General features: G+C 38.4%; 1 protein-coding gene across 1 annotated transcript in view; it reads left to right on the plus strand.

Annotated features, from left to right (window-relative positions):
• Positions 1–1039: 1039 nt before the first annotated feature.
• The window catches only part of pdgfrb (platelet-derived growth factor receptor, beta polypeptide), a 37627-nt gene continuing 26396 nt past the window's right edge, over positions 1040–12270 (plus strand). The window contains exon 1 of the mRNA XM_015390949.1: positions 1040–1434. The gene's annotated coding sequence lies outside the window, so the exon portion shown is untranslated. The remainder of the gene's footprint in view (positions 1435–12270) is intronic.

Here is a 12270-nt window from a genome sequence, read left to right on the forward strand (position 1 = left end):
ATGGATGGATGGGTGAATCTGTGCTTTATGCTGTTGGTCACAGAATCATCTGTTGAGTAATAATTAAATATCAGCGATGCTCCAGCATTATATTTTTGCAGAAGGCCAGCTGTTTTAACAGGATGTGTTAATCACACAGGTGAAATTAGATGGTAATCCAGCCGGTGTGGTGTTTCTCCCCTTCTATCAAATAACTGGAGCTCTCTAATTACTTCTAACAGGGCTTTTAGATTTACCCGCACGATTAGAGGACAACATGTTACTGTCCAATTTAGCCCCTGTTCCCTCCTCCCCTCACTCTGCCTGCTTGTTAGTGGAAGAAAGCCTTCATCAGCAGTGGGGTCCAACCCCCTCCTGCCCTGGGAAAGGATGAAATTAGGACGAGAGCCAATATCTAGGACGTGTTTTTAGCCTGCATGTATTTGAAAGAGAGAAAGGCTGAAAGGTTATGGAGAGGAGACAAAAGAGGGTGAGAACAGAGTGAGGTGGAGAGATAGTTTATTTACTTTTAATGAAGTAAAATTATAAATATATTGAGAACGAAACTGAAGTAATGTTGTGTTTGCTGACTTTTACACCTCTTCCTCGCAGCGTGTTCATATGAATTCTCTCCTGTTCCTGAGAAAATGAGACAAATGTTTGTTTCCATAGCAGGGCACCAAGCTCTGCCAAAGGCCTTTTTCTCCCTTCTTCCCTGTCTGAACCTCTCACTCCTCTTTCTCTTTCCTTTTCATTGTGTTTGTTGTTTTATGGCAGATTTAGACGCAGTCCAGATTGCTCGTTGCCAGTAGAGACTGTCTCAGTTCACCTCCAGCAGGCTCGCCTCTCCATTCATAAACAAATCGCTGCAGCTCGGGGGGACCTCCTAGCTGCTACCTAAGAACAACAAGCAGAACCTGATCTGTGTTATTGAAGTTTTGTCTACCTCTTCTCTCATTTTCATGAAACTTGCCTCTGTTGCTTCTCTCTCTCCTCTCCTCCCACCCCTCTCTCTGTGTTCGCTGAGGGCCGGACCACTGCTCTGCTCTCTATGAGCCTATTGGTGAAGGAGTGTGTGTCTTGCATGTCTTCACTGGTAATGTCTTTCTCTTTTTTCAAACTCACTCCACTCATTCTGAGTGTTAAGGCTCTTTAGTACGGGTTAATAGAGCAAAGAGAGAGAGAGAGATGGAGAGAGACCCCCATGTTGCTGTGATTTGACTAAACAAACAGCCATTCTCCGAGCAGTACCTCCTCCCAACGGACTCCTGGGACAGCAGAGATTAACCTCAGACTGAACATCTGAGAGAGCTGGACATTTGAAGCAGCACACCCTGAAGGGGCAACAGCTGGAGAACTCGTCTCTGATTTTCCTTCGCTGGCCGACAGTTTTCCCCTATTTAGAGAGGGGTCAGAGAGGGAAGACTCATCTGTGTCTGGAGGAGCGTTCTGAAGGTAAAAAGTTTTCCTTATCTGTTGGTCACGGCTGTTTGACACATGTTGGCTGAATGTTTGAATTTCACGCAGTCTGCAAAGGAATCTTAAAGTTGCATATGTAATTTCACAGATGTCTGACATGGAGAGAACTCACAAGAGGTCTTAGAATTGAATCTCCATCCCATTTAGGAAACTGAGAACAACTTTTAAACCTGTTTGATTGCGTGATACCTAATGTTTATGTCTTTGTTATGGGGTGTCTGTTACCCGCATACCTCAGTGTGTACACACAAGCATTACAATGTGAGCAACCTGTTCAAACATCAACACGTAGATGAGCATCTCTGCACATACACCCCTCTTTTCTCTTTGATGGAGTTTATCTTCTCGCTGCATTACACACACAGACAAACATTCTGGGCTTTACAACCTGTTTGCATGCCCTCCACTTTGTGCTTCGCTGCTAAATAGCCTGTGTATACAACCCTCTTCAGTCACCCAGAGAGAACCAACAATCATCCTGCTGAACACTCCTGACAGAATCAATCTTCTCTGCATACCTCATGGCGGTGCAGCAATGCCGGCATCCGTCACTGACCCCAGCATCCTTTCTTAACTACAAATGAATTCCTTTTGCAGTGATAATACATACTGACTTTAATTGAAAACAGCTTCACCCCTGCTTTAAGATTGACTGGGTCAACAGGCAATCTGTTAAACCGTTTCTTGGCATTCGTCGCAGTAACAAGCTCTTACTAAGTGGAAGGATTTCCCTTTGACTATTTTATAACAATGTCTTAAAGTTTTCTTATGAATTGACTTTGAAGCTGTTTATTGTCAATCTTACTTTTAAAATCTAACTTATAAAGTGAAGTATTTCATTCCTCGTTTCAGATGTAAGTATTTTAAATGAATAAAAATGAATCGATGCCTCTCATCTCATGGACATCCTTTTAGAGCAGTGTCGTCTCTGTGATGCAAAGGTGATTCAGAGGGTAAAACCGACAGAGGTGCTGCCACTTAATGCGAGTCAGGAAATTCTGATGCAGCCACCCAAAAAAATCACATGTAGAAAATGAAATAAGCCTCGTTATCAAATCATCAGAAAATCTAATCAACATGTTTTTTGCGTTGCCAACTGCTCAGGGTGTAATTGGCACCTGGGTCGGTGAAAAGCACTTCTACTGTCTTTTTTGTTTTGTTTTTTTGTTTGTAATTGGGTTGAGTCTGAACTCAAGAATATGTGGGAGTACAGAGCAATTTGAGTGATTCACCCAATACAGATTATATTAACGCACGGCCACTCCTGCCACTATAGTATAAATATATGAATATTGCAGCATTTTTATTATCATTAACTCTATCTTAAGATCTTAGATAAACATACAAGCAATTTCCGTGTTATCGATGTTGCTAAAATCTATTCAGACTAAATCATTTGACGCTATATCAAGTTTTGGGCTGTGCTTTCTGGCACAGCTGCATGACTTGGAGACTGTTTTTGACCTTAAGAAATGTTTAGCTTATAGTGTGAAGGAAAAATTCTTAACTATATTCCCAAACATGCTCTCGCTATATGTAGTTAAAACAAAGATGTTCGATGTAATTCAAGATCTCGGATTTTGATTTGTTATCGATTCATGTCCAATTGAACATATTAATTATAATACCGGTAAGTGTTTTCTTCATTCTGATATCAGATTATCTCAGTGGGAAAATGGCCAAGTCATGTTTCCTCCATGTCTTTTTCAGCTGATTGGAGCCTTTTTTACACCTGAACCTGTTAAGAGTCATTACTTTCAAATTCGTCTGACAGTTAAATTTATTTTTTTAACTGATTAAGCATGTGTTTTCAGTTGCTGTATACTTGTAGGATGGTTTTAAATGTAGTTGGACCAGAAATTTCTGAAGCTGCATTGATGTCCTGGTTAAATATTAGGGGTGTGAGGCTGTAATGGATATCAGAACCACTCATTCCCCAGGCATATGTCTACAGCAGACTAATAAAAATGTTATAAAGAAATACATCTCCAAAGAAGATCTGGGACTTTCCTCCCGGTGCGTAAGATCACTGGTATGCACCGCAGATCCACTGCTGGCCCTGGTGCTCCAAAGCTCAGTCATCTCCATTCCCTTCTTGGTCTGGATCTAATCCTGAGTCATCAGCTGTTTCCTGGCTGTCCTGGCTCTCTGCATGCCATCCGCAACAAGAAAATGTGCTTCATATTATGACCATGCAGGAAAACATGCCAACACTCTTTTTGGGCTCACATGTGCTCCACAGTGTCGACATGTAACGGTTTGAGGTCCACATGGTGGGTTTTATAGCACACACTTATCCCATTCTGTCCTGCAGTGATTTATTCGGTGCTCTGAGAGCCAAACACACAGCTGCTGAACAGCCACGATATGAAAAACAGAGTCATGCTGTTTGTATCTGGATGAAATATTGAGTTTGAAAACTTATTTATAGCTGACGTCTTATCACATGATTATCAAGGCACTTATTGATAACTGTATGTTTTCTCTGACTCATATCCTGATGCTCAGTTATTGCATGATTCATGTTTCAGTTGAAACAGTTGGTTCTCAGTAATCCATTGCTTCTCAAACGTTTAACTCAAATATATCTAATGAAGAGCGCTCAGCATTTCAGCAATCTTGTAATGCTGCCCGTCCATCTGGCTCCCCTCCTCCTTCCTTTACCTCCTCCTTCTCTCTCAGGGAGAGCTGTCAGGCAGCTGCATTTCATCTTCAGTCAGGAAGTTTAGCCTCTTCTGCAGGACAAGTCTTTGAGGAAACATTTATTTTATTGTATCCATTTTCTCTCATCTTTACTATGACATTGTGCTTTTGGAGGAAATTGACACTAATTCTAAAAAAAAGTTTACATACATGGTATAAAATGTTTAATTACTGTGTGACATTACATCAAAGCTTATTTCTTGTTATAATCAGTCAAAATCACCAACATTATTTGTGTTTGGCAAATCCTAAAGGTAAAAGAAAACTATTTTCCACTAATTTTCGATGAGTTGAGTTCAGGGCTTCTCTTCTGTCCTGTTGATGTGTTTCCAAGTTTTAACTTCCTGTTTGATGGATGAGATTCTGCCTCAGTATTTCAACATAATATGCTTTCCAAAGGATGCCACATGTTGAGAAGTGCATTGGTTCCTTCTACGGCGGCACGCCCACACAGCATGATTCTGCCATCCCTGTGGACCACAGCTGGGAGTTTGTTCAAGCGTTTACAATCTTAATATTTATTCATTAGTCTACAGAGCAAAAATATGCTTTAAGACGCTCTGTCAATGAGTGCTTTTTAAAACTGCATCTGGCTTTTTTGGTTATCTTAGAGCGTCTTCCTCATTGGTGAGTGCTCTTTCAAATGTTTGCTTAGTTTCCCTGTTGATGATTTATTACAGCTTTTTTTCAGTTGATAGAATGGAACCAAAACATGTTCATCTCTGGGACATTGAACCCATCCTTTGCTGATAATTGCTGGACATTACCATGGTTACTAATTGCTAACATATGAATGCAGTATTGTTAGACTTCTATAAATTGTACCCAGAGATGAACCACACTCTCTGAAGAAAAGAATTATTCTTGGATAACATTACTAATTGTTTATTTTACTGCGAGAAGCAGTTGGGTTTTTTTAGATGTAGTTTGAGTTTAAACTCTAAAGTTTCTCACTTTAAAGAACTTGATAAACTTCTCTAAATATCTCCTTTGTCATTCTGGAAGGAGAAATAATGAAAGGATCAATAGGATTTAATTTAAGATGGCCATATATTTGTCAATATAAGGTATGAAAACACCTGATTTCAAGTGAATATCAATACACCTTTTTAAAACTGCTCCTTGAAAAGAAGTTTAAAAGAAAACAGAAGTATTATATTTCCTTTTTATGGTCCAGCTTTATTGATCTCATTTCAATTAGGTCAACAAGGCTTAACAATAGCTCAACATTTTGCAACATGTCATTGTTAAATGTAAAAAGTGTATTTCTTGTTTTTATGTATCAATTATTAAATGATTATGCCCATATCCTTAAATGACCAGCTTAGACTAATCTGATTTAAGATGTTTATTATCTTCCCTCCATTCATAGCAATCAACACAACCGCAACATAATGCAATGAAATGTGTACTTTGTTCCATTTACTTGAATAGCACTCACAAAAAAGAATTGTGCAAAGAAAAGAGAACACTTTTAATATGATTGAAAGCATTATCAGCTCTTTGATTTGAATGGCAAATACTATACTTAGTAAAAGCATTGTGCGTAAGTAAATGGCTTAGATATCTATGCTAACACATTATGTTACACATTTATATAGCTGAGATGCATAAAAGCAGCAGTAAAAGTCTCTAAAATCTGATGTTTTCATATAAAATATAGTTTAATTCTAAGTATTTGATGTATTCTTCCCTTCCTACAAATTTCTAAAATCATCATTTTTTTCTCTTAAGTCTGTGCGTACAGAACAAGGCAAATTTTCAACAGGAAGTTTTCATCTCAGATTCTTTTTTTCTCGCTAGTCTCTCTGGATAATATATTATCCAGAGAGTTGTATTCCCTCCAACAAAAACATTTTGAAGTCGCTGATACAGTGCAATGGGAAACGAGGACAAAGAAAAACAGCCCACAGCTTTTAAAAGATAAAAATATTATGAACAGAATGAAGTAGAGACAAGGTTTCCACCTCCATTCGTAGCTCACATTCATAAAGTATGTGAGAAATCAGGATCTTTAGATGTTTTACTAGAAACATTTTGATTTCCTTTTGCCTTTGTAGCCATTTTCCTGTTTTCATGTATGTAAGAGTATAGGTGGAATGTAAAGCCAGTCAGTCCTAATTGTATTCAGCTGCTTCTTTGGTGGGTGTTGGAGTGCACGGGGTGGGGGACCCCCAACCTCACAGGTTTTGGGGTCAGTTTTCTGAGGATAATCAATTAAAAAGGAAAAAGCTGAATGGTTTTGTGCCATTTATGTCAGAAAACACACATTTGACTCTGATATGTAATTCTCATTCGCCTACAAATACACAAATCACTAGCATACATTAATGATTTCCTAATAGCAGCCCTGCATTTTAATGGATAGCAGGGAGCTTTTATTCTTTTTGCTTTGTTTTTTATCACTTTTTTCCATCGATTTAGTCCCTGAATGAGTCAAATCTAGATCATTAAGCCAATGTCTAAGAGCTGCCACATCTGAAGCTGCCACTCTACAGCAGAAAGCCCTCAACATCCCCCCACCGCCACTACAAACAGCATTTACAACTCTGTTTGAAAGGCCAGCAAACCAAAATCAGCAGTTTCCTAAACATGTGCTGCTAAAGCATGACTACAGAGTCACTTTGGTTTGTGAAATTGGACCTCACATGCTCTGTACCCAAACACTAAACCAGAAAGAAAATAGTATTATGAAAATAGAGCAACAGTAGACCTTTTCTCTTTAGGTGCTGATAAAGCGAACCCGCCATGGCTTCAGTAAAGCGTCAGCCTCTTAAGTTACGACATACAAGCAAGTTTTCCTGGAACAGATCCTTTTAAAGTTCAGTGTCCAGCTGTGTAACTTAGATCTAAATCGGGGTCAATGTAACTCAGTCATAAATCTACTCCACTTATTTCTACCAGACAGATACTGTCAAAACAAACGAAGACCCCTTTCTGGCCTCAGTTGGTCCAAAAATATTTGAAAGTTGGCAGAAATGTTCCAAATTGGGATGCAAAGTGTATTTTTATTCTAAAATAATGAAGAAGCTGCTATACTTTGCAGTCTGTGAAAGTAAGAACTGTAGCATTGTGTTGTTTTGTCTTAGAGGAAAACCAGAAAGAGTTAGCACCTGTCTTTTTTTTTTTGGACTTCACTGCATTAATCCAGTATTGCATAACTCTGCTTTTTCATTTTGTTTAGGTTTCTCCTGCATCATTACTATATTTGCATGTTTTCAACCACAGCAAGCAAATGTTTTTACCCAAAACATTACCTACCCACCATCAGATTTTAGGAAAACATTGTTATCACCGTACAGTTAAATGTGAGTTTTGCTGCAGGGAAATATCTCCCTAAGGCGAACATGCCTCTGGAAGAAAATACCATATAAAGTGTTTCTTTCTTTTATCACAACGAAAGTACATCTATTTTAATTTTTAATCTATTTTATTGCTGATACTTGATAATATTCATCCTTACAAAACATTTTGTTTCATAAACACAAACATTTGTGCTTTTTACAGACCAAAACAAAGTAGTGTTTAACAGTGAAGGGTATGGATAAAACAGATGTTTTTCAGTTTTAATTACCAAATAACACTGTGGTGTGCATTTGCATTTAAATTCCCTAATTTATTACTGTGTAGAAACATGTTTTTCTCATTGTAAGCCTTTATTAGCCTTAAAAGACTGTGTCAAAAGATTATGGGGTTTTTTTTGCAAAAGTTTGAGTCTTTCCATGAGGGACTTTTTAGCTCTTGCCTCAGACTCTTATAATTGTTGAATCAAAGCCTTTTCATCACAGCATTGGTTTAGAGAAAGGGGAACTCTATTTTAGAGTCTTTCTCAGCCTCTGACAGGTTTTTTGACAGGATAATCATAATTGAATTTTATTGATCTCACATTGGAGAAATTTACCTCTGCATTTAACCCATCCCCTTGGGGATCAGTGGGCTGCCATTGTGGGGCGCCCGGGGAGCAGTGTGAGGTTAAGGGTCTTGCTCAGTGACCCAGAGTGGCAGTCTGTGGGAGTGGGCCTCGAACTCAGAGCCTCAGGATTCCAAGCTCTATTCCTGACCACTAGGCCGCCAATCCCCATTGATTGTGGATGAATTTAGCTCAACCCAGTTTTCCCTGCTAAAGATAATAATCCCCACAGCATAATGCTGCCAGCACCATGCCTACCATGGGGGTGGTGTGTTTAGGTTGACAATCAGTTTCAATTTTGACCAATTTTTTTCTGGCCTGATCAGAGTCACTTCTTCCACATGTTTGTTATGCCAAACTGCAAACATCTTGTCTATTTCATTCAACAATGATTCTCCCCCTACTCTTCCATAAAAGCCAGACTTAAGAAGTGCCAAGCAGATTGGTTGTCCCTTTCATAGATATTTCTAGCTGAGCCATGGATCTCTATTGTACCAGAGTCCTTTTAGTTTCTTCTTTGATTAACGCTCCCAGTGCCTGGCCTGTTAGTTTAGGTAAATGTCTTGGTGTGGTTGTAGAGTCCCAACGTGATTTCCATTTCAAATGATGGACTGCACTACTCCTCAAGATGTTACTAGGGATATTATTTAAAAAAAACCTAACACTGCTTTCTCTCTGACTTTGCAGCTGTTGGTGTTTGTGGTCTTTAGAAAAAATAAAAACATTCATCATGTTTATTATTACTTTGTGTGTCTTATTTTTCTTCACTTGAAAACCAGTTGTTATACACCAACGCTTGTGGTCGTAGTGTGAAAGAAAAAGAAGAAGTTGAAGAGATATTAAAACGTTGGCAAGATACTGGATGACGAGATAAATTTCTCATAGTGAAGAATTATCACTCATATGACATGCAGATCCAAAATATATATGATTCTTTGAATATATCTTCATTATTAAAGGTGCTTTGTGTAAAAGCTGCTAGAAACTCAATGCATTCTGCCAAAGCCCCGAAATGTGGACACCTGCTGCAAGTCTCTGTGGGTAACAACCCATTTCCTGAGATCAACTCTGTCTTGGAAATGACTTCACTAAACCTGGAGAGTGTGACAATGACAAACTGGCAACATACAAAGAAACTGTAGGGAAATACAGACTGCTTTAAATAACAAATTCATTTTGGGTGTGTGATCGGGTGTGAACACAGACAGAAGGTGCAGAATACAAAATTAGGAATCAGGAAGTCTGACCAATCCTAGAAGGATACTAGAAGAGAAAAGATCTGTGAACCACATTTTCTGTTATTTCTCGTTTTATGCTTTTTTGTGTTTTGTACAAGTAAACCTCATAATATATACCTTCATATTATATATAAATATATATATATATATTTGGATCGTCTGATGCCAGTTTATGTGTACACACACACACACACACACACACACACACACACACACACACACAGTAAAGCCTTTTTTATTATCCTTCTAGTTGATTTTGTCTTTTTAGTTATTGCTCTATAGATATGGGAGGTTTCACACTGATCCCTACAAACTGTGGACCTTCATAGAGATTTTTTCATGGTCATCTCTAAGGTCTAAAAAGAAGTAAAACCAGACCAACCATATACAGCCCAAAAAATGTGTTAGAAGTCAGTCTTGACAGCCTATATTATCTGTGAGAGCACATTTAGAGACAGATAAACATCACTTTTAAGTGGAAAAATTTTTTATTTCCACCTTTCAACCATGATTTTATGTTGTTTAAATGGTTGGTAATACTGTCTTTTCTTTGTGTGCTGAGTCAAATCTGCTTAGAGGGGGTGTATCATTGAAATGAAAACACGTCTGCTTGTCCTGAATGGAAAGTACTTGTGTCTTTTCCACTTTGAAAACCAGTTCTGTTTCATGTCAGCTTTACTCACAAAGGAAACAGATGGTCTGGAAAAACAAATTATTGAATGAATTTGCTAACATTTGGGTTAATAAGGAAATAAATAAGATGTTAGAAATAAACATAAAAATGTACATTTATACTTATTTTTTATCTATTGTCAAAAATCTAGGAAACTTGTTGATGTTTTTCTTTAGATCTCTAAAGGGTAGCTAGCATTGGGTCAGTGTTTTCTCATTGAAACACACTTCATAGCTCATTTAATTTTAGGAGTCTTTAAAAAGAAATTTCCATAAAGGTCACTACTCAGACCTTAGCTGTTTAGAAACAGCCTATGGAAAATAAATAAAGGTATGAATCTCAAAATGATAATATTGTTTTATTAGACAAGCATTCTTGACTCAAACATAAAAGACTGGATGGAGCATTGGGCTCATTGGGCTTCAACTAATTAGAGTTACATTAATATATGTTGCTTTTAAAGTAAAAAAAAAAGTACTTAAATGAAATCATTATTTAAGGTATTTTTTATAGTTTTTTTCTTCATCTTGGCCAAGCTGCCAGATCAGTTTTTGATCCCTTAGTCTGACATGTTGCTTACTGCATACTGTAGTAAAGTATTTTCATTGAATCATTATTTATTGTTGTGCAGTAAATGCACAGCTACAGTATTCAAGTCTTGTTCCACTTACCAAACCCTACAGCCTCCTGTGGTATGAACACTGCATTTTGGGCCTCCTGCAGAGGACCAGAGGGTTCTCCTCAGGGGGAGATGGGAGATGTTTGTTTAAACACAGACCCTTTAGGTCAATTTCTCTTCCCACACATCCCCCCAGCTCTGCTGCTCACAAATACATTATCAAACCCTAACTCTTTTCTCTTAAAACAATCTAAAACCCATTAACAATGAGAATATTTTGTTTACTAGCTTTTATAGATGATGTTACTTAAGTACATAATTTATGTTGAAAAACCGTCAGTATATATCTTTAGGTAATTTAAGATTGTTTGGGGTTAAATTAGTTGGGAGTGTTAGTTTTGCAGATCTCAGCTTCATGATCACTTTGCCAGGGTAAACATCAGTGTCCTTCATGTCAGATTGTTTGTGCCCTAATTCTGTTAACCTACCTACTACCTTAGATCGGTTTTCCTCCCATAAAGATTATTCCATTCGTCTTCATGCTTCTTTGCTCTTTTTTTCCACAGTCTGGTGAAGGGTGCAGTGCTTCTTTTCTTGCTCTCTCGGACTGTCATGCTCTGTCGTTGGTTGTTTTGTTGTGTTTGATGGTACGTTGCACTTTGTTTTGTTTTGGTCTTCTTGTTTCTCCTCTCCTTTCGAATGTGAGTTCTGCTGCGTCTTGTTCATTCAATTAGGTTTTTCTCTGTTTTGAGGAGTTTCATTACTGTTGATCTTCCACTCATTGTGGCGGAACAAATCTATGGTTTGTGGTTCTGACGATGTGCTTTGTCAGTGATGCATCACACCCACGCAGGACCAACAAATTTCCCATTGCAGGAAGTCGGATCCCTCCAGCTGCAGCCTGTGAGGAGTTTTGCAAGATGATTTTCTTGCTTTTGTTTTAGATTACATGTTTCTCCTCTCCTTCCAAGTGCACGCTCTCCCCCCTTGGGATGTGCTAATTCCCACAATTGGCTGCAATTTCATTCTGGACAGCAGTTCCCACCTTATCGAGTACTTCTTTATCACTGCCAGATGTTTAAGTAAAACATTGCAGCCTCCCTATATGTGTCTAATCCCAGGAGCGGGTTTAGCTGCATCCTGAGGCAGAGCGTGGGCCGTGTGCCTCCCGCTGAGGTCAGCTTCAGCGATCTCTTCTCGTTAGATGGTGACACTTTGAGTGTAACGGGTTTGTTTATGAAAAAACGCTAAATTCCCAGCATCTGTGGGAAAGTTCATACAAAGGGGTAACCGTGCATCCCTTCTGGTGATTTCTGTGCCCCAGCAGAAGTAAACACAGTTTGCGTTTCCACAGACCTCCAGGATTACTGCGGGAATGCGGTGGCCCAATCCAAAGACCTAAAAGACAACAACAAACATCCAGCTTGGAGAAATGTTTTTTAGATTCTTTATGAGATCTCATATTAAGATGATTTAGTGTGACTCTGCTTTATTTGTGGACACTCTGTACATTCCTTACTGTAAATGACTCTGTTGTTTTGGCTTAAACAGAAAGCATCCTTGAGGTTAAAAGATCAAACAGCCTACAGGCATTTTTTTTTGCACAAGTCACTTCATGCTTCTTGACTTCTGTGCAGATATTTGATCCTGTTTATATCATTAAGCCTAA

Source organism: Cyprinodon variegatus, unplaced genomic scaffold, assembly GCF_000732505.1.
Source record: "Cyprinodon variegatus isolate N-32 unplaced genomic scaffold, C_variegatus-1.0 Scaffold519, whole genome shotgun sequence".
NCBI classification, from domain to species: Eukaryota; Metazoa; Chordata; class Actinopteri; order Cyprinodontiformes; family Cyprinodontidae; genus Cyprinodon; species Cyprinodon variegatus.